Source organism: Macaca nemestrina, chromosome 13, assembly GCF_043159975.1.
Source record: "Macaca nemestrina isolate mMacNem1 chromosome 13, mMacNem.hap1, whole genome shotgun sequence".
Taxonomy (NCBI): Eukaryota; Metazoa; Chordata; class Mammalia; order Primates; family Cercopithecidae; genus Macaca; species Macaca nemestrina.
The window spans coordinates 78,711,755-78,734,252 of record NC_092137.1 but is presented as its reverse complement, the minus strand read 5'-3'; the positions used below and the strand labels follow the sequence as shown (position 1 = coordinate 78,734,252).

Below are 22,498 nucleotides of genomic sequence, written 5' to 3'. Positions count from 1 at the left end.
AGATAGAACTAATAAATAAAAATGATAGTTCTTTTAAAAAAACACAAAAATAATTATCTCATGAGTAGCCTAAGAAAAAATCAGAGAAAGCATGCAAATATATAATTTAGAATAAGGAAGGACGTAAAATATGATTTGGAGAACATAAGAGAACATAGATATGGACAAATGTAAAATCTTGATAAAATAAAATTTATTTCTTTTCTAGAAAATACTCATATATTTAAAAAATAAACCCATCCTGGTAATTGTGTTGTAGTTTTAAAAGACTACTCCATTATTAACTGATAATCTATTTAGTGGTGATAAAATATGTTTTCGTAAAAATGCTTTTGTTTTCTATTAATTTGCTATATCATTACCAAGATTATTATTCATGAGAATAGGGAAAATTCTTCTCTTCCCATGTGTGTTATAATATTCCGAAAAGAATTACACTGTCTTATACCCAGCCCTTAACCAATTGCCAAGTGCATTGTGTGTCCTCTATAATTGGGTGAGGACCATTTAGGGTAATTCAAATTATCTTCCTTGAGGAAATGGTGTTGAGCTGAGGTGGGAAACATAAATAGAAATTAACTAAGAAAAAAATGGTGGTAAATTATATTTTTCAAACAGAAGGAAAGCGTATGCACTATAAGAATATGTAATAAGGCTAATGTGACTAGGTGAAGAGGGAGTAATTTGGTACAAGGTGATGCCGAATATGTAAGTAAGGACTAGTCCAGGAAGGAAATGTGTATATTAAGTGACTTTACCTTAACTTTATGAAAACAGAGCATCATTCAGTAGTTTGAATCTGTTTCCCTAAATGACTAACTTCTACTCTCAGAATGGCCTTTGGCTCTGTGGTGTCTACAGCGACCTCCTCACAGTCCTTAATTTTGGGTGGAACATTTGACAACTTCAGTTTAGGAACTGTTTGTTTTCCTCTGACCCAAACAAAACCAGCCATTCGGCAAACCCAGGCCACATAAACAGAACTCCCAGTCAAATTTTCTAATCCTAAAAGAATCCTCCACAGGGGAAACATGTCCACATGTAAACAACAGAGGAAAATTATATAGTTATAATAATCATCGTAATCCTTTATTCCTAAATATCAAAAGACAATTAAGAATTTCTGGGCACAGGTGAATGAATAACCAGCACCATAAAAAGGAAAGATTAAGATTAAATATACATGTATTAATTAATAAAACTAAACTCAAGGGAACTGAAGGTAATTTAGGGCATCAAAAATAAATATATTGCTGTTTCAAGATATTTGGGAAAAAATATTACATCCACAAAAAAGCATAGAATGACCTTCATGCATGTGGTAATACAAATATTTTTGCCAGACTATGTTGAAGCAGCATTAGGTACAATCATCCGAAAAACAAAACACCAGAAGTTAAGAATCATGAGCCCCGAAGCTTGGTTGATCTTCAATCCTTTCTGAATATTTTAAACAGCTATAAGAGCTTTGAGGCAATCCCAAAACCAAAACCTGGCCTCTCTTAACCCAGAAACTGTGATTCAGTGGATGCAGTGTGATTCCTGGACATCTGAAGCTTTTAGATTTCTCCAGAGTATTTGACGGTGCATCCAGGTTTGAGTCCCACTGCTTTAAGACAGATACTGCCACACAACCCTGACCTTTGTTATTTCCACATAATATTTTAAATTCTGTCTATTCCAGGCTGGAGATAATTTTCATAAAAGCTTTTCACACTGTGCTACAGTGCTATGTTCCTCATGTGAATCTGTCTTCAGAATTCATAATAGTGCATGATACATAAAGTAGATTGAAAGGAAAAAATAAGTCTGTTTATTGATGGTACTCCTTAATTCCAACAGGAATTTACTAGTTCTAAAATGTATCATTTATAACTTATTATAATGTACCATATTAAGAATGCTCTCAGCTTGCAAATATCAGTCATTTGTGATTCTGTTGGATTTCATTTATTTTACAAATGGTGAGCTGTTCCTTTTGTCTGATGCAGATGTGACTCCAGACTGTACTTGAGGGGAAGAAAATGCATAGCTGCTGTGTTTTATAGTGGTACCAAAGCCATTCAATAGAATGATTGCCTTTTTCTATTATATATTATTATATAGTACATAATATATTAACTTTCTGCCATTGAATAGCAAAAATACCTCTCCTCCATCGTGTGTTCCTACATATCATGTATCACAGTATTAATAAATCTACATTCTCTTAATATTATTCCCTGAATTGATTTAGTTTTATGCAGCAGGACATTTAAACAGCCTTGTCAATTCAGATCATATGTATCATTAAAATTGTAATTGAAATAACAAATCCATGAGAGCCCTTAAGATTTCAAGAATATATTTACATGGCACAGAGCTACAAAATGAGAACTGGTAATTTTTCTTCCTTTTTTCCTGTGGTTACTGTTTCCAAATGCAAAATTTTATGTCCGTGTTCAAATATATTGGTGTTCATAAAAACGCAAAAATTCATCACTTGCCATTAACTCTTATGCCTATAGGCATAAAGTTATAAACAATTTTGTAAGTGCCACACCCATGTGACTACAGCATTAAGGCTTCTGAAACTGGGGTTAGAGATTGCCAAGAGTTCCCTGAAATGGCACAGTGCTCTTAAACTCTTACGTAAACAATAATTGAATGAGAAGACTTCTATATAAACTGGTCAGATATAATAGATACCATATGCAAATTATGATCAAGTATGAATTAGTTGAAAGTTGAGAAAGATAAACAGATAATTTATCTTTTCAGAAAATTAAATAATCCTCTGAAAACAAAATTTAGTGAGTATATTTTAAAAAGTAAGAATTGAAATACAAATCTGTCTTATGGGGAGTCAAACTATTCTGGAAGGGCTCTGAGTCAATTAATCAGCTCCCTTTGCAGATGAATTTTATTCCTTAGCTAAATTTCTACAATGTATTTCTTAAAATAATGAGATGCAATTTTCCAGCCATATCTTATGTTTTTGCATGTCTTTCAACAAAGTTTGTCTGCACAGACAGCACAGACAGCTTTAATTCTGCACTATCCTCTTTCAAAGATGTTTGCATCACAAAGAGCATTGAAAAATAGAGATCACTTTGGCTGGTGGAGTAGAGAGCTGGAATGTTTGCTGTTCAATGTAATTAATAGAATGTCTCACTCTGGGGCTATGGTTGAGCACATTTTCCTGCAGCCCATTACAAAACATGTGGATTTCTTAAACTCAGGATTATCTGGCTATGAAGCAATCTCACCGCCTACGAGGCATTCATGGGTCTATTACCTCTCTTTCTTTGGAGACAAACAGTTTTTCCCATTATGCAGCCTCTCATTGACAGACAGCCTCTCAACAGACAGCCTTCACATTGAATTGGCATAGTTTACTATGACTTGGTATATTACTATTAATCTAGAATCTGAGGAGGGATGGCTACCTTAAAAAATGTGGCTTTATTAAGAATAAGAAGGAGAAGATGCACACTATATAAGAAACCAAATATCATTACTTGTGAAAATTTCTGGTATTAGAATTTTAATACGATAGCTTGTATCTATGTGTGATCTTGATATTAATATGTATTATCTGGGCAGTTTAGGCTTATTTATAATTTGGAATGATTTTTAAAATTATCTTCTGAAATTTTCTAAGTATGACATTATGTTATCCACAGAGTGATGATATTTGAAAAGAGGAGGCAAATAAATACATAAATACTTCTTATTATTTTCTTTTAAGCTGTTTAATCCAAACAACATAGAACCATTTTGATCAAAGCAACCATTCTTACTTTTTTTTTTTTTTTTTTTTTTTGGACACAGGGTAGCCCCGTCATCCTTGCTTTGTCATCCAGGCTAGAAAACAGCAATGTGATCTTGGCTCACTGCAGCCTTGATCTCCTGACTTCAAGCGATCCTTCTACCTCAGCGTTCCTAGTAGGTGGGACTACAGGCACATGCCACCACACTTGGCTAATTTTTCTGTATTTTGCATAGATAAGGTTTCACTATGTTGGCCAGGCTAGTCTGAAACTCCTGGGCTCAAGCAATCCACCAGCCTTGTCTTCCCAAAGTGTTGAGATTACAGGCGTAACCCACAGCAGTTGGCCAAAATAACCATTCCTGACCAATCATTTCTAAATTTTATTTTAATATGCTTAAATAAATATATTTTGGCTGGGCACAGAGGCTCACGCCTGTAATCCCAGCACTATGGGAGGCTGAGGCAGGTGGATCATGAGGTCAGGAGTTTGAGACCAGCCTGGCCAATATGATGAAACCCAGTCTTTACTAAAAATACGAAAAAATTAGCCAGGCATGGTAGTGGGCACCTGTAATCCTAGCTACTCAGGAGGCTGAGGCAGGAGAATCGCTTGAACCCAGGAGGCAGAGGTTGCAGTGAGCCGAGATCACGTCACGCCACTGCACTCCAGCCTGGGCAACAGAGCAAGACTCCGTCTCAAAAAAAGAAAAAAAATGATATATATGTTTTATTATTTATTTATTTATTTATTTTTTAGAGACAGGTCTCACTCTGTTGTTTAGGCTGGAGAGCAGTGGTGTGATCATAGCTCACTACAGTTCTGAATTCCTGAGCTGAAGTCATCTTCCTGCCTTGGCCTGTCAACATGTTTGGATTACAGACATGAGCCTCTGCACCCAGCCTGACCAACCATTTTAAAGTCATATTGTTTTCTAAATGAACTGACCAGTAAAAAGTGGTTTTCATCTAACAGAAATTTTGAAGCTTAATAAATGGTGATAAAATTAATCTGGAAGAAATACCAAGAATAACAGTTTTAAAAGGTATATCACGTATAAGCTCCTTACTAAGAAAAAAAATTATAAATTTACAGTAACTATATCAGCTTGATTGTGGTATAGGAATAGACAGATAAATTACTGAAGGTATGCATCCTATTTAAATATGAATCCAAATATATGTGAATATTTAGTATATGACAAATATGGAACTTAAGTTATCATGAAAATAATATATTTCAATAGTTATGAGACTGCAAATATTCTGGTTGCCTCGTTAAATTATTATACTAAAGATAATGTTGAGACGTATTAAGGATATTTATGTAAAAATGAAGAATAAAAGCACTAGATTAATTATTTTAAAATAACCATATAATCTCTGGGTAGAAATGATCTTTTTACATATTTTAGGCGTAATGTATCTAGATACATTCTACTCTTAAATAAACTGCATAGATGATTCCAGTAAAGTCTGTACTTTGAAAATAAAACCAAGGCTTGATTTTGAGATCCAGCAACTATTCTAGAACATTCTAGATGTCTTGTGCTAAGTGTAAGATTGGTTTGTCATAATTTTTATGGCAACAATGGAAAAGTAGTACAGGAAATCCTTGTTTATGTGATACTCTGAGGTCAATTTTTCAGAACTAACAAAATTACAAAATTAATTATTCACGGACTTAAATATGTAATTTCTATTGACTTACATTTCGATCGTCCTCAGATGGACACACAGAAATAAAAGATCCAAAGATACTAATTTTTAGCATTGTTTGTACTAGCAAAACTGAAACAAATAAATAAGAACTACATAAATAGCCATAAATAAATTTAATTTTTATAATACACAATATAATAAAATATTCAGCAGTATATTGACATAGACTCCTCACTGTTGACACAAAAATATCACTGAGGTAAAATGTTTGCAGCCTTTTAAAAAAGTTAAGCCGGGCGCGGTGGCTCAAGCCTGTAATCCCAGCACTTTGGGAGGCCGAGACGGGCGGATCACGAGGTCGGGAGATCGAGACCATCCTGGTTAACACGGTGAAACCCCGTCTCTACTAAAAAATACAAAAAACTAGCCGGGCGAGGTGGCGGGCGCCTGTAGTCCCAACTACTCGGGAGGCTGAGGCAGGAGAATGGCGTGAACCCGGGAGGCGGAGCTTGCAGTGAGCTGAGATCCGGCCACTGCACTCCAGCCTGGGTGACAGAGCGAGACTCCGTCTCAAAAAAAAAAAAAAAAAAAAAAAAAAAAAAAAAGTTAAAAAGATTTGTATGTGTGACATGGGAATATCGTGATTCTATATCATTGATAAGTGGAATACATTTCTGACTATAGACTCTCTCTTTACATGAATGCATTAATCTAGAATGTTTTATATCTAATACCCAAATGTAGGCACATTTTTCAGTAACAGTTTTGGGGGAATAATAGGAATAAAAAAGTCAGGAAAGTTTTTATTTGTATTTTTCAATCTTTTACATTTTTTAGTTTCTACAAATGCTGGCACTATTTAATAATCATGACATGGACAACTACTTTACACTCGGAGCATATCTTGTGTTTCAGGAGGTGGATAAGGTGTACATGCGTACCTATTATTATATGTGCTCCATATCCCAAAATAAAAGATTTTCATTTACATGACATAATCATAAGAATATACCTCATTGGATAGTGAAAACTAGAGGAAGTAGCCATCCAGTTCCGAGAAAATTCAAGGAAAAAGCAGTGGTGGTAAACGTAGATCAGTTTATAGACTGTGCTATGGACATTCATACAACTTTCTTTACTGAGAAACAGCAGCATACTTGGATAACAGGGGGATAACACGTTGCAAAAACCCTCAAACACCTCCAGATTTGTAGGTCAGGGTATGCGACAAGCTTCACCCATGGGTCACCGAAGCAGCAGGCCACATATACAGTCCCTGACGGTGTAATCAATCACAATTCCACACAGCACAGTGGAAAACACAAGTAGGAAGACAGGATTTGGAGATCACTCCTGTTACAGCAAGTCATAGGAAACAGAGAGGGATAAATGCAGCAACGAGCTGGCAGAACGGGTAGCTTAAGAGAAAAGCTATGAAAGAAAAAGCACCAGCTTCATCAAACACAAAATAAAAAAAATACAGAGATCAATTTCTCCTGGACTGCCAACAGTTCTGACACCCCTCCCAATTAAGCTGATTCACTGCTCAAGTAGTAACATAAATTTACATTAGCCAGAGTTGCAGCTTAAGCTTTAAACAGACCTTCTAACAGATTGCAAGTGGACGGTTACTGGTACCAAGGAGAAGCCACACATGAAATTTTTAGTAGAGTAAAAAATGTCTGGGTATCATTGATGTCAGCTAATGAGAAAAACATTCAGAAAAATAGCATAAAGTCTATAAACTAATTTCGCAGCTTAAAGAAAAGATTTGAGACTGAGAAAAGTAACCACTTTTATAAAAATAAATAATATAACAACAAAATTGATAACATGTCAGCTTTGTATTTTTCAAATCTTGTTTGAAAAAACAGAGTGGCATTAGACAGTACATATTTAAACTTCTGTGAGATAAGCAAAGAAGTGCTTGGAAGAAAATACAAAGCCTGAAATACTTTTATTTTCAGGGATAGAAGAATAAAAATAGTAAAATTAGCATTCAATGCAAGAAGGCTAAGAAAACTACTAGGAGAAATGAATTCACAAAGACAAAAAATAAAATTTTCAGAACCTAAAATCAATGAAAACAGAAAAAATTTAAAAATTAACCCCAAAATGGGTTCTTGGAAAAGATTAGTAAAATTAATTTAAAAATAGTTATTTAAAAAATAACTATTAAACATCATATTGAAAAGTGGGAAGAATATCTGTAAAATGTGAGTCTGTAATATAAAATGCTGCAATATATTTTGGAAATATATATTTATATGTATATACTTAACACATAAACACACACAGAGACAGAGAGAATGTGTGTGTGTGTGTGTATGTGTGTTGGTTTTAAACTATAAACTAAAGCTGTTTAGGTACTATAATTGAGATATGTTTCGTTCAAGGAGTGGTTAATTATGATGTAATCAAGGATTATAATTCAGAAGTAGTTATCATAAATACTTCAACTTCCTTTAACTCTAACTCACCATTATAGGACTTTTAAAAAATTAGCTACATGAATGCTACAATTATTTTTTCAAATTGATTAAATTGTGGTAAATCAAATATATGGAGTTGCTAGAAATATAATATAAATACAGTATAGTATTAAATAAATTGTGCATAAGTAATGAACACTGTAGTCTGCACTTTGAAATTGAAACTGAGCTTGTTTTTGAGTCCTGCAACTATACTGGAACACTCTAGGTTTCTGATATCTAGATAACTGTAAGTTTAGTTGAATCCTGGATTACTGCTATATGTCTCTATGGAACAATTTAGTCTCAAACACCCATTTGTCCCCTTTTTCTAACTTTTGGAACCTACAGAAACCAAATGAGAAACTTTCACATGAACAAAATAGTTTAGGTAAATTTGCAACATGCATACACAAAATGTTAGAATAATAAAGAAGACATTATCATATCTTTTGTAAGTTATGAACAGTTTATAAGACAACTACATGTAGACTCAAATCATTGAAATAAGAAAATCCTCGATGAACTAAACAATCTTCTAGGAAGAAGTTCTCAAAGACTAATGAACATAAAACTAAAATTTAAATATGGTCTTAGATTTAAAAGAATCAAACTGCTTCCCAAAACAAGGCTTAAGATTATTTACAAATACAAAAATATTTAGCACTCAATTAGATAAAGTTTACAATGATGTCTGATGTCTAATAAAACAGTATGAAGTATGGGATGAAACAGGAAAATATGATCTATAATGAAAAGAAATGAATTAGTTGAAAACCACTCAGAACTGACACAGATGTTAGAATGGGCAGGCACAGGCATTACAACAATTAGTGTGACTGTATTCCATATGGTGAAGAATAGTTTAGTAGCTTCTTAAAAACTTAAAATTATACCTACCATATGATCCAGATATTCTACATCCAAGAAAATTAGAAGCATATGTTTATACAAAATATTTGTAAGTAAATGTTCATAGCAGTTTTATTTTTAATACCTGAAACCTGACCAAGCACAGTGGCTCATCCCTATAATCCCAGCATTTTAAGAAGGTGGAAGTGAGCGGATCACTTACTTCAGCCTAGGAGTTTGAGACCAGCTTGAGCAACCTGGAAAAACCCTGTCTCTACAAAAAATACAAAAACTGTAATAGCTGGGTGTGGTGGCATGTGCCTGTATTCCCATCACCTGGGGAGGCTGACGTGGGATAATCACCTTAGCCTGGAAGGTTGAGGCTTCAGTGAGCTGTGATCATGCCACTGCAATCCAACACGGTGTCAGAGTGAGACTCTGTCTCAAAAATAGTATTATTAATAATAATAATACCTACAACCTGAAAACATTTCAAATATTCAGTCACAAGCTATGCGATAAACAAATCATGGTATATCCATATAATGGGATGATACTCTGCAATATAAAGAAATGAGGTAGTGACAGATAAGAAGAATGAATCTCAACATAATTATGCTATGTGAAAGAAGATAGAGTACATGTTGAAAAATAATTTATTTCTATGAAAGTCTAGAAAAAGCAAACAAATCTATAGTGACAGAAAGGAGAACAATTGTCTTCTGAGAACTGGTGGTAGGATAGAGGGTTTACACAAACACACAATGATATTTTGAAGGGTGATGGGCATATTCATTACCTTTACTGTGATTATTTTCTTATATGCATATATACACAGAGAAATTTTTCTCTGTATATACACACATATATGCTTATACATACAGACAGACATATATGTATAATCTACATATATGTGTGTACTGCCAACATTTATCAAACATTAATATGTATAATAGACAAAATGTGAAAACAAGCCAATGTCAATCCACAAGCTAATGGATAAACACTACTATTTATTTTACGTCAATTTATACTTCAATAAATCTGTATTAAAATGCCAAGAAAATGTAGTTTTTACTAGCTAGAAATTAAAAATTACCAAGTTATAGAAAATATCTGTACTATTTTAACTGTGTGTCATCATAGAAAACTAAAAAATTTCTTTCATATATTTCTACCAAACATGATTTTAAATTTTTAAATAGTACAAAAATGTAGTGTAATTTCATATTAAGAAATTTTAAATAACATTTTGAACAGACTCCAGAATTAACCTCAATAAACTAGAGGAATAATTATTATTGTTTTCTTCCACACTATTTTATAATTCTATTTTAAATATGAAAAATTAATTAAAAGTAAAATAATTCACACAAGAAAACAAAAGTATTTCTATTTTATAATAACAGTTTCTGCAAAACTCCTAATACTTAGAAAGACCATAAGAAAGTATACAATTATTACAAGATCTGATTAAAATGTAGAAATACAAAAAAGTAGTTTCTCATAGTTCTTCCACAATCATTTATAAAATAAAAGAAATAAAAATTGTACTAAAGAATACAAAATATTCAGAAGTATAGTTAACATGCAATAAATGTCCTATGTGAAGAAAATATTAAAACTTTACTGAGCGCTATAAGAAGGCATAACAATGTTTAAGACATTTCTTATTTTTTGATAGGATAATTTAGCCTTGTAAAGATGTCAGTTGTTCCTAAAAGCTTGGGAATATTGTCTTAGTTTCATGTTGCTGTAATAGAAAACTGGAGACTAGATAATTTACAAGAAAAGAGGTTTATTTAGCTCACAGTTCTTCAGGCTAGGAAGTATAAGAAGCAAGGCACTGGTGTCTGGTTAGCTTCTGCTGAGGACCACGTGCTAGGTAAAAACATGGTAGAGAAAGTCAAAGGAGAAGTAAACAGGTGAGAAGAGAGAAAACCTGAGGGGAGCCCTGGCTTTATCACAACCTATTTTGGAGGAAACTAACCCATTCTTGTGAGAATTAATCTAGTCTCACCAGATTGAGGACACACTACCACAAGAAAGGCACCAAGCCATTCATGAGGGATTCACCCACATGACCCAACACCACCCATTAGGCCCCACCTCTCAACACCTTCACACTGGGAATTACATTTCAATATGAGTTTTGGTGGAGACAGTTGTATCTGGACTATAGCAAATACCTATATTTAAACGTATGGTCTTTGTCCCTGTAGCTCAGTTTTCCAAACACTGTTTTCTGAACTTTAATATCGCTGTGTTAATTGGGAAATAATGACTGATTTTACAGTATAAGTTTTCTATTGCCATTAACTTACTATTATTATGATTATTATTATTATTATTTTGCTGAAGATGAAAAGGAAAGAGGGATAATGTAAATTTCTGTTTAGGAATATATTCCATTATAGGGGTACTCACAGACATACAGAAATACCTACCTTTTCAAAGAACTCCTGTGCAAAAATAACCTGTGTTAATTTGTCCCATTTCTTATAGGATATTTCATAAAGTTCTAGGAAAGTCATTGTGTTAAATTTCTGTTTCAAGAGTCCAGGTCCTTAGTGGCTTCATGGTATGAGTCCTATAACTTATACTGCAAACTCCCTGGAATATTAAATGCTAGGAGTGGTTTTTGTTTTTCACTATCAGCTCTTGGCAGCAAAGTCAACCCTAGCATTGTATTTCCAGTTCATCTGTATCTCTGTGTTATATCATACCTTTGGTCTTCCAGCCAAATTCTTTAGTAGGAGTTACTAGATAGCATAGCATATTGAACATTACAGCATAAAACGCTTTAAACCCTATTCCCTAGCATTTTTTAGGCTAGTACATCTGGGTAAGAGTACTCAGCATTAAATAACTACAGCTCAATCTAGCTTCCTGCTGTTTTGAATCCCCCTTTATATTCATAATTATTGCTTCCAGTGTTGTTGAGTTTTTTCCTATGGTTCTGTTATGAAGAGTTCATTGTTTTTCTCCAAAAATATCAGGATTTCAAATGGAAAAAAATTGGTACAAATTCTTATTCTGCATAAGTCTTTCCACAATGTTCAGGGACATATTAAATCATGTCCTTTAACTATCCGTGGGTCTATCTTGACAAATCACAAAAAAGGGTTAAATCATAAATTAGCAGATCTTGGTTATAAAAATATTGAGAAAATATTATGTACTTAGTACAGTTCTGCCACTGGGGAATCATTTGAAATTTTTAATTTAACAATTATTTATTGAGTACCTACTCTTTCTCTCTCTCTCTCTCTCTATATATATATATATATGTATACACACACACACACACACACTTTTGGTTATGTGCTTCAGAGGACATGAAGGTATGAAGGTGAATCAGAAACACTCTTTTCCTCAAGCTGCTAGTATTTATCTTGGCATTAAGCAAATGAACATATTTTTACAATACAAAGTGTATTTGTATAAGAAGAACAATAAAAATGCTTTGTGGGGTTTGATGATTCTAAAGAGGAACAATTAACTGCCTGAAAAAAAAAAAAGAATGCACCATGAAGTCAATACTGAATAGGAGACATTTGAAATGAAAGACAAGTTGAATTCTACCATCTCTTTACATTTGTATTGAGAGAGTAAAATATAGTTGTTCTGAACTCTGCATTCTTAGATTGAATTATTATTCCATCTGAACAAGCAATATAACCTGTGTAAGGCTTCAAATACAGTATATATGATAGCGATAATAGCATGTTAGCACAGTGATGCTCTTAAGTTTAAATGAGAAAATATTTATAAAGCACGTAGCACTGTCCCGGGTATATAGTTCAATCAAAGTTAGCTATTATTAATATTGCTATGATGGTAATTGTCATTATTACATCTACTGGTGGAAAAGACATAAGAACAGTGAAACAAATTGAGCAAAAACCTGGAAGCCACAAAGCATGAACTTTTCTGAGAAATGGTTAAATTTGATTTGATCATAAGGTTCATTTGGAAATGAGTGACAGAGTAGCAATACTGGCAAAAATAGATTAAGGATCTATGGAGGGACTTAAGTGCCAGATTAATAAATATATAATTAATTTGGCATACAACAATGAGTTACAGATGTTAATTGAGCATGGCAGTGGCATAATTGGGCCTATTCTTTAAGAAAACTAGCCATAGACCTCAGTAGAAAAAAAAAAAAGAGAGAGTCAGGAAGGCCAGTTTGAAGACTATTGAAGTTGTTATTGCAAAGTGAATAATATGTTTTACAAGAATAATAGCTATAATAATAGAAAGAAGTATTCTAGGAGGATTAGTGAAGAAGTAACTGAATTTTTTTGCTCCGGGTAAAAGTAGAATATGAGGAGGCATAGTTGACCAAGACCAATCTCTACAACTAGAAGTTGAGTTGGGATTATAAATAAATACAGGGAAGTAAGGTTAGAAGTGAGTTTGCTCCATGGAAAATCTGGCGCTTTTTTGTTTAGCACATAATAAGCCTAATGAGCCAATGAAACATACAGTTTAAAGACAAGAAGTTAAAGACCGCGCTGGACCTGGAGAGAGAGCTCAGGGCTGTAAACAGATATTTTGGAGATACTTACAATGAATGTAAGTTTAAGACATTGAAGAAATTAAGCCCGAAAGATGAGAGGTTTGAGAAAGAAAATAAGGGGTTGGAGGAGACTCCTAGTTTAATTCTTCATGTCTTCTGACCAGTTCCAATGCAACTGGGTCATGTAGGAAGAACAATCTAAATTGTGGGCTTCTACAGCGAATTACTCCAAATCTTAGCACACACAGGTTATACATGTCTGTAGGACACTATGTGCTTGTTCATTCGTAGTTCAAAATTACTTATCATCCACTATGCAGAAGGGTAGAGGTAGTAACCAAGGTAAGCAGCTGTGTGATCTGTTGTCTATACTGACTTGTACCTCAGTAATGAAGCAATCGGTTAGTGACTTACCTAGGAATTCTTCAATAGGCAGGTTCAGTATAAACCCTTTTCCCTCATGATTTTATTCTCAGTCAGCTACTACAACTCAGCTTAATTTCACCCTTAGATTATCCCTCAAGGCAAAACTATTCTGTTAAAGTCTTTCTAAATTTATTATTCTTTTTTTTTATTGTACTTTTCTTTTTGGAGTACCATTAGGATGAGTGTCTTTTTTTTTCCTCCCCAGTTGTACCTTTGATACTTTGGAAAACAATGATCTTGACTCATTCCACCTTTATGATCATATTCTTGCAAGCACTGAAGAATTCAATTAAACATTGAGAGTATCCCCTGAGTTCACTGAATTCAACATTTTTTTTGAAATTATGTTGAATTAATCTCCCTTGGCTGGGCGCGGTGGCTCAAGCCTGTAATTAAAGCACTTTGGGAGGCCGAGATGGGCAGATCACAAGGTCAGGAGATCGAGACCATCGTGGCTAACACAGTAAAACCACGTCTCTACTAAAAAAAAAAAAAGAAACAAACAAAAACAAAAACAAAAAACTAGCTGGGCGTGGTGGCAGGCACCTGTAGTCCCAGCTACTCGGGAGGCTGACGCAGGAGAATGGCGTAAACCCGGGAGGCAGAGCTTGCAGTGAGCCCAGATCTGGCCACTGCACTCCAGCCTGGGCGACAGAGCGAGACTCTGTCTCAAAAAAAAAAAAAAAAAGAAAAAGAAATAATCTCCCTTGAACAATACATAATGCCCTCATCAATATTTTCTAATTAATACTAACGACAGAACCATAGGCAACTCCTCTTTTTCTTTCAACCACTGAAGAAGAAAAATAGCTTTTAAAAAACACAAAAAGAAAATTTTCACAACATGAGAAATTTCCTTTAAAAAGTTTTAAGGGAATGTCAAGTTGTCAAAACACAGAATAACTAGCAAGGAACAATTTGGTAATCTAAAGGTTTTGTTAACAACTGAGGGATACATTTCCAACCAATATTAACAAAGAAAGTTGTACTATAAGCTAGAGGAAAATGAGGTCAACACATATCATCAATTATTTCAAAAGTTAGGCATTTATGGAAGAAGATTGGAATTTTCATCTAAATAAAACTATCATATTAATGGTCTTAATATTATTGCCTTTGGTTTTCATATTGTGAAAAGAACAAGGAAAACAAGGGGGAAAAGGTAATAAGATGGTAAAATCCTGGCAAAATATTTAAACTAGTATTTATGATGTATTCATATTAGTCAATATTAATAATATTAGGTTCTCATTTGCTTTACCTTGCATTATTTGCCAAAAATGTTGAATCTAAAAATAAATGAATTGATATTTCTAGTTTTCATATCTTATTCAAGTTTTTGGATCTAATTTCCAATTAATAGTTTCAAATCCTATCTCCTCTCCACAGGGCAACAAAAGTGTTGATTCTTCAAAACGTCTCTTAAAATTGTTATTTACTGTCATTCTAATTGATGGAATAGTGTTCTTTTCTTTAATCCCTAGGGCCTGTAAAGAAAAACGTCACAGATTCCTAAGAGACCATTCTTAATAGCCTTCTTTCAAAAAGTCCATTTTATCACAGCTAATATTATTTATCCTAAAACTTTCAACATCTACCTTTGTCTGCAGGGCACTGTCTGTCACTCAGGAAACATGAATTACAGTGCTTAGCACCTGTTAACACTCCCTCGAGTTACAACACGCCCATTCTAGACTTTAAATGCCCCTTTGAATAGTTCATGACTATCAAATCCTAACCACAGAATATTCTTACTTCACTGTAATCCTCCAATTTTCTTGACACTTCTAATTCTTTCTACAGCTGACATTCATATTCATAGCATTCTACCTCATAGTTTATTAAATACCTTCATATGTATATCATATATTTTTATGTTTTACTATTTTCCTTATCCTGGTTCTTGAAGCTAGTCCATTCTATATACATATAATGAAAAAAATATAGTAACATAGTAATTACTTGTCTCTATCTATCTGTATTTAAATACTTCCATAGATATTATATCTTATTCTCATTTTGTAACTGAGAAGAAATCAGTTCAAGGAGGTTAATTAACTTGTCCGTATAAGGTAGCTAGTACATGGCAGAGGAAGTCCCCAATTTCTGTACCTAGGCCATTTCCTATACTTCAAGCTCACTATTTTCTTTCATTTCCAATTACTTTCTCCACATAAATATAAAAAGCCCAGCACTACAGAACAAAGTGCTGTATATAGATTAGCATTTGTATTTTCTATTTCTTCAAAGTGCTAAAGTGCTGTCATTAAATGAGAACTTTGGGTTTGACTTTGCTTTGGATAATACACCAGTTAAGAGATGCAAGCTTCAATCATACAGGATAATAGATAATCGGCTGAAGAGAGAAATTGATTTTAAAGTTGTAATTTACTTGAAGTGTTTGATGATCTCATAAAATACAGGCACAAAATTGAAGTTATTTAGTATTTCATGGCTCCCTTACAGCTTGAATTACTACTTCAGGGCCAAAGTCCTCACAAAAGAGCCACAGGTTCCTGTATTACAGACTACATATTTATTGCAGTGTAAATATATTTCCTGGTACAGAAGCTTTTCCTTTACTCTCTTAATATCTCATTCATAATATTTCTCTCTCTCTGTCTCTCTTTCTGCACCTCAAAAATTACCCAATCCCATGTTGTTTGACTGTCTGGTCATGGTTTACATTTCTGTCAAAAAATGGTTTTGTTTAGAGGAGTGGAAATGACCCTGCGTGTGTTGTTAGCTATCAGCCACTTCCCTTTAACACCTTTCTATTTTGTATTATTATATGGGACTTTACAATTTAAGTTTACCATTTACCATTATTAGGCATATTTAAGCAAAGACAGTAACATCCAGAAAGGGAATTAGAGAAAAGAGTCTTCTATGGCTTTTCTTTTTTTTTTATTAAAAGAGAGTGAAGTAGTAGCATAAGAAGCTTGAAGGGTTGCTCTAGTGCAGTGATTCTCTATCTAGGAAGCATAATAGAGGTGCCTGGGGACCTGACCAGACAAATCAGAATCTCTGGAGGAAACAGATTTTTAAGCTCTCCAGGTTATTTCAATGTGCAATTAATGACAAGGACCACAGATTTAGTGGAATCCCTTTATCTGAAATATGAGAACATTGGAAAGAACTACCCTTTCAATCATGTATGTGTGTGGAGATGTATAGGTAGGTATGCAGGTAGATAGATAGATAGGAAAAATAAAAATCAAAGTATGTATTGTATCTCTAAATTGGTCCAAATCTATAAAAGTAAAACAAATGTGATTAATTATCATTAACTCAATGCTTTACTTGGGGCTAATATGTTGCCTACATCTTCTATAGATATCTGGAAGTATGAATGACTAGATAATATGGATCTCATATATATATTTTTGACAACTAAATTTCTATACACCTTTTTTTCTATACATTCTTTTTAGTGATGTCTAAAGACCAATTTTAGAAAGAACCATTATTTAAATCAAGTTTGTAAAAGCATATATAGTAAATAAAAATAAGTGGGACTTTGTTTTGTTGCTGTCATAGTGGTGATGATGGTTTTTGAAGTGTTGTTAGGCTGTGCTTAAAAATAGAATTTTAAAATCACAAAGGCATTGAATTTAAATACTCATGACAATTTTAAGAAAATACTCCTATAATCTTTGTATATATATGAATACCAATTTAGTGAATAACTTAGCAGTATTTTGGTACTCAGCAAATAACTGCCTAAAAATTTACACTAACATTATATATTTGATCTTTAGGTAGCTGGCAAAGAGAGTAGGTCTATTTTATTTTCACTCATCTATAAAGAATCATCCGTAAATCTTTCCATTTGTGATGGAATTTCAAAGCCAAAAAATAAAGCAAAGAATGATTTTGCAAAACCTATTTTTAGAAATAATAAACATTCAGTAATCATAAAAATAAATATGCAGGGAGAATTAGAATAGGAAATAATTATCATTTACACTCCTATATTTAATAAGGATATAAAATCAATGTACAAAAATCAGTAACATTTCTATATACCAATAACATTCAATCTGAGAACCAAACCAAGAATTCAATCCCATTCACAATAATCACAAAAAAATGGAATACCTAGGAATACATTTAATCAAGGAGATGAAAGATCTCTAGAAGGAGAACTAGCAAACACTGATAAAATAAATCATAGATGACACAAATGAAAAAAACACCCCATGCTCATGGATTGGAAGAATCAATGTCATTAAAATGGCCATACTGCCCAAAGCAATATACAGATTCAACACAATTCTTATTAAATTATCAATTGTCATTTTTCACAGAATTAACAAAAATAATCCTAAAATTTATATGGAATAAGAAGAAAAGCTCAAATAGCCAAAGCAATCCTAAGCAAAAGAACAAAGCCAGAGGCATCACATTACATGATTTCAAACTATACTATAAGGCTATTGTAACCAAAATAGCATGGCACTGGTACAAAAATAGGCACAGATCAGTGGAATACAATACAGAACCCTGAAATAAAGACACCTACCCATAGTTAACTGTTCTTCAACAAAGTTGATAGGAACACAATAAGGAAAACATATCTTACCCAATAAATGGCACTGGGAAAATTGGATAGTCATATGCAGAACAATGAAACTGGACTCGTACCTTTTACATTATACAAAAATTAACTGAAGATGAATTAAAGACTTAAACATAAGACCTGAAACTACAAAAATACAAGAAGAAAACTTAGGAAAAACTTTTCTGGACATTGGCCGACGCAAGGAATTTATGGTTTAAATCTCAAAAGCAAATGCAACAAATGCAAAAATAAACAAATGGGATTTAATTACACTAAAAATCTTCTGCACAGATAAAGAAATAAAATAAACAGACAGCCTACAGAATGTGAGAAAATATCTGCCAACTCTGCATCCTACAAAGGACTAACATGCAGAATTTACAAGGAATTCAAACAAGTCAATAAGGAAAAATCAACCCCTTTAAAATCTGGCCAAAGGACATGAATAGACATTTCTCAAAAGAAGATACAAATGGCCAACAAACATATGAAAACATGCTCAACATCACTAATCATCAGAGAATTGCAAATTAAAACCACAATATGATATCATCTCACATCAATCAGAATGGCTATTATTAAAAAGTCAAAAAACAATAGACATTGTCAGGGATATGGAGAAAAGGAAATGCTTTATACACTGTTGGTGAGTATGTAATTTAGTTAAACCTCTATAAAAACTACTATGGAGATTTCTCAAATAACTGAAAATAGAATCACCATTTTACCCAGCAATCCTACTATTGGATATCTACCAAAAGGAAAAGAAATCATTTTATCCAAAATACAACTGCACTTGTATGTTTGTTGTAGCACTACTCACAATAGCAAAATTGTGGAATCAACTTGCGTGATTCATCAACAAATAATTGGATAAAGAAAATGTGCTATATATACACCATGGGACACAACACATCCATAAAAAGAAATGAAATAATGTCTTTTGCAGCAATATAGATGGAGCTGGAGGCCCTTAGCTCAAGTGAAATAACTCAGAAAAAGAAAATCAAATACTGCATGTTCTCACTTATAAGTGGGAAGTAAACAATAGGTAAAGATGGACATAAAAATGGAAATAATATACCCTGGGAACTCCAAAAGCAGGGAGGGTGGGAGACAGTTGAGGTTTGAAAAATTACCTATTGGGTACAATGTTTACTAATTGGGGTGATGGGTAACTCGAAGTCTAAACCTCACTATTATGCAATATAGTGCATATAACATGCACATAACACACTATATATGCACATAACATACTATACATGCACATAATACACTCACATGTATACACCCTGAATCTATAAAAATTTTAAAAAGGCAAAAAGCCTTTTAAAAAGGCAAAAAGCAAAAAACATTGGAACCACAAAAGTAATTGTGAAGATACTTTTTAACATTTGCTGGAGTTATTTTAATGGTAAACATATAATCAGTAGCAAATATGCACAATGTTTGATGTAAGTTAAACTATATGGTAAGTTATAGAATTATAGACATTGTCAGAATGTTGATTTATCAATGATTACACCTAGTAACAAAGTTAATACTCTTCACTGACAACTGTTGATAAGACAAATAAATAAATTCAGTCAGTCATTTGACATTTATCAGATAGTAGTTGCCCAAGAATTTCCAATTTCTAAACAAGAAAGTCTGCAAACTTGTCCTATACCTATAACTGAAAAAGATCATTTTCAAACTGGTTGCTAACTTACTTATTTGAAAACAAATGAAACTCAGCCTAGAAACTACGTTTTAGAAAATGCACACAGGATGCTAAAGCCATAGTGAGTCTAATGTGAGTATTGTTCCTCAAATCCCAGTTACTTCAGTTTTGCTGCTTTGGGTGCAGAATGGACTCAAATATATACACATGAAAGTCCGCTTCCCCACATACACTGCATGAAGAAATGTGTAAATCATATAATAACAGGCCATTCAATTTTTATTCTCTCTCTTTCTCCCTATGTCCCTCATTGTCTCTTTATCTCTCTGTTAGACCATAAACAACTCATTTTACAGTGATGCTTATTTATTGGCCTTTTCTACACTAACCTTTTCTTCCTACATTATTCAAAGAATCTATGGTCTTCTGAACAAGACTGTTGTTTCAGAGATAGTACACGCATCCTTTGTTTAGCTTTGCATGTTAGCAGACTTCGTTAATTCACTTATCTTTAGAGACACATTTATATCAGAACATTTAACTTGATGATTAAAAAATTGGTGAAATACGTGTAGACTTTTGTAATTGGATTTATAGTTTCATCTAAGAACTCACTAAAAATATTTTGAACTTCAGGAAGAGATTTTTAAATGGCTTTGGTAAGCCATTTAAAAGCCCTATTTTCCCAAACCAATTAGTGTTGGTGTGTGGATGAGGAACTTTGCCATTGCTCTCTGAGCATTACCCGATAAGAACTAATCAGATGACAGATGGAATCTGAAGCTTGTTCAGATGAATTTTTGAGGTGAGTTGGTTACACACAATTTCTGTTTTACTAAGAAATTTATGCATAATAACCTATCCTAGGAGAAATCACAGTTAAACAATTTTGACCATTCATGACTATGTATCTATGAGTTGAAAATCTCAAGATACAGAGCATCATAACTATAGTACAGAATTAGATTTTTGCATTATAATTTCTAATTTTTAACTAGGTGACATCAAGCAATTATCAATTGTTTTGACTGTTTTCAGCCTCATGCTTTTCTTTAAAATTATTTACAGATAATATATCTTCGCAAACTACGTCAAGACTTTCGTTTTATAATCAATCTCATTTTAATATGTCTTTAATTAAATGATGATTTGATATTCTATTTTAAATTTCATTATTTTACATTTAATTTGGCAAGTGATATGGGAATTTTTTTTTTTAAGACTGTCACCCCGGTTGGAATGCAGGGGCACTATCTTGGCTCACTGCAACCTCCGCCTCCTGGGTTGAAGGGATTCTCCTGCCTCAGCCTCCCAATTAGCTGGGATTACAGGCATGCGCCAACACATCCTGCTAATTTTTTTGTATTTTTAGTGGAGACAGGGTTTCACCATGTTGGCTAGGCAGGTCTCAAACTCCCGACCTCAAAAAATCCTCCCATCTCGGTCTCCCAAAGTGCTGGGATTACAAGAGTGAGCCACCGAGCTCAACTGGGAATTTCTTTAAATGAAATGATATATAATTCTTAGTAATTTTTAACAAATTGAGGAACAAGTGGATTTAAATAAGTAACAGTAACACAGTGGTGTGCAGGTACACTACATAGTTAAGATGATATAAAAGTGACTGAAGTTGTTAAATATTGCTTACATCAGTGCCAGTCATTCTCTATGCCACTTACTTCATATTGACTTACTCTCTTAAAATATCCCCTTCTCAAATATGAAAAATACTATTTGAGCAGAAAGATATCAGACTAGTAGAAGTACAGCAGATAGAATTAGCTATCTATCTGTTTGTTTGATTGGCAGAGACTGTTTCGCCAATTCAGGGAAAAAAACCAGTAGGGAATAATAATTTAAAAAAAAACTTCTCACTTTCACTGAAGCCTGACTGAATTTATTCTGTTTCTCCACTGTCCCCACACCATTCCATGAAGTTCTATCTCCATAATAGTGTATTCTAATTTAATTTTTGAACTTCTAAATAAATATTGGCTAGCAAAATTTTGTAAATATTATTCTTCCAGAATAACAAAAAAGTGGCTGGAAGCGGTGGCTCATTCCTGTAATCCCAGCACTTTGGGAGGCTGAGGTAGGTGGATTGCTTGAGGTCAGGAGTTTGTGACCAGCCTGACATGGTGAAACCCCATCTCTACTAAAAATACAAAATTAGCCGAGCACGGCAGCACATGCCTGTAATCCTGGCTACTTGGGAGGCTGAGGCAGGAGAATGGCTTGAACTCAGGAAGCAGAGGTTGTAGTGAGTGAGCCGATATTGCACCATTGCACTCCAGCCTGGGTGACAAAAGCGAAACTCTTTCTCCAAACATAAATAAATAGGGCTGGATGTGGTGCCTCACGCCTGTAATCCCAGCACTTTGGGAGGCCGAGGTGAGCAGATCACAAGGTCAAGAGATCGAGACCATCCTGGCTAACACGGTGAAACCCCGTCTCTACTAAAAATACAAAAAATAAAAATAAAAATTAGCCGGGCGTAGTGGCGGGCACCTGTAGTCCCAGCTACTCTGGAGGCTGAGGCAGGAGAATGGTGCGAACCCGGGAGGTGGAGCTTGCAGTGAGCCGA

General features: G+C 33.7%; 1 long non-coding RNA gene across 1 annotated transcript in view; it reads left to right on the top strand.

Annotated features, from left to right (window-relative positions):
- Positions 1–20,375: 20,375 nt before the first annotated feature.
- The window catches only part of LOC139357912 (uncharacterized), a 559,919-nt gene continuing 557,796 nt past the window's right edge, over positions 20,376–22,498 (top strand). The window contains exon 1 of the long non-coding RNA XR_011611946.1: positions 20,376–20,719. This is a non-coding gene — a long non-coding RNA (uncharacterized lncRNA). The remainder of the gene's footprint in view (positions 20,720–22,498) is intronic.